The following is a 1,600-nucleotide window of genomic DNA, read 5'->3' as shown; positions in this document are numbered from 1 at the left end:
CCGAGCTGGGGGGGGCCCACCTGCCCTCAGCCCTGAGCCCCTGGGGGGCCGGCTGGCTGGGCGGGGTGGGAACGCCCGCACACCCAGCACATGGCGAGCCAGCCAGGCCCATCTCGGGGCAAACCCAGAACGGACACAGTCCCTTCCCCATGACAGGCTCACACATGGTCCCAGACACAGGCAGACACACGGCAGCCCCAGGAGAGAGACTCCAGCCCCCTCCCCACCCCCATGCCCCTCGGGAAGGAGCAGACAAACAGAAACAGAAACATTCCCAGCAGGTCTGGGAATCCTGGACGGGAGCCACCGCCTGCTGGTCGGACCAGGGCCCCTGCGGGATTGCAGGGGAGGCCCCTGGAGTGACCCAGATACTCTCCATGAGAACAGTGTGGGGGGCCCCGGTGCCAGGCAGCCTGCCCTGTGCAGGAATCCTGGCTCCACCGGTGTGTGTGTGTGTGTGTGTGTGTGTGTGTGTGTGTGTGTGTACACTGTGAACGTGTGTCCATGGATGTGTGTCCATCCCATGTGATGTGAGTGCGTCCATGGATGTGTGTGTCCCCGGTGATGTGAGTGTGTGTGAATCTGTGTGATATGAGTGTGTCCATGGATGTGTGTCCATCCCATGTGATGTGAGTGTGTCCATGGATGTGTGTGCATCCGTGTGATGTGTGTGTCCATGGATGTGTGTGTCCCGTGTGATGTGAGTGTGCCCATGGATGTGTGTGCATCCGTGTGGTGTGTGTCCCGTGTGATGTGTGTCCATGGATGTGTGTCCCGTGTGATGTGAGTGTGTCCATGGATGTGCGTGCATCCGTGTGATGTATGTCCATGAATGTATGTGTCCCGTGTGATGTGTGTGTCCATGGATGTGTGTGTCCCGTGTGATGTGAGTGTGTCCATGGATGTGTGTTCATCTGTGTGATGTGAGTGTGTCCATGGATGTGTGTGTCCCGTGTGATGTGAGCGTGTGTGCCTGCATGAATGCTAATGCCATGTCCTCCTCACTGAGCCACAGCAACTGGGACCAGTTAGACAGTGAGATGAACCTCCCAGGATTGAGGGGCGGAGACCCCGGTCCACAGTGGTTCACGTGCAGGTCAGCCAGCATCGGGGCCACCAGGGCAGCCTGGGTTCCCAGGTCCTTCCTCCCCTATCCTCCCAGCCTCATCCTCAATGGTGGCCTAGTTGGTGCCCAGGGGTCAGAGGGTGGAGGATGGCACAGGGAGCAGTTAATTAACACCCTGGCTGCCCTGCCAATTAGGAGCAGGAAGATTATAATTTGGGGTGGGGGTGAGGCCCCCAGGCTGGGGGCGTGCCCCCCCAGGCTGAGTCTCACTAGCGTCAAAGAGTTAATAGCTCCTGCCTAGAAGCCTCATTAACCAGGGCGGGTCTGGACAATCCGGAAGGGACAGGCCCTCCCTTCACCACCCTGAGTCCTCTGGGCAGATGAGACTCTTCACCCATAGGTGTGGCCCCAGCAGGGACCCTGGCAGAGGCTGACCCCCAGGCAGCACTTTCTGGTCAAAAGACCCTGCTCCTCGCATCACCCAGGCGCCCACCCACCCTGGTCTGTCCCTCTGCTCTGCCTATGTCCCCATCA

The sequence above is a fragment of the Myotis brandtii genome, unplaced genomic scaffold (genome assembly GCF_000412655.1).
Source record: "Myotis brandtii unplaced genomic scaffold, ASM41265v1 scaffold1236, whole genome shotgun sequence".
Lineage (NCBI taxonomy): Eukaryota > Metazoa > Chordata > Mammalia > Chiroptera > Vespertilionidae > Myotis > Myotis brandtii.
This window is presented reverse-complemented; position numbering follows the sequence as displayed.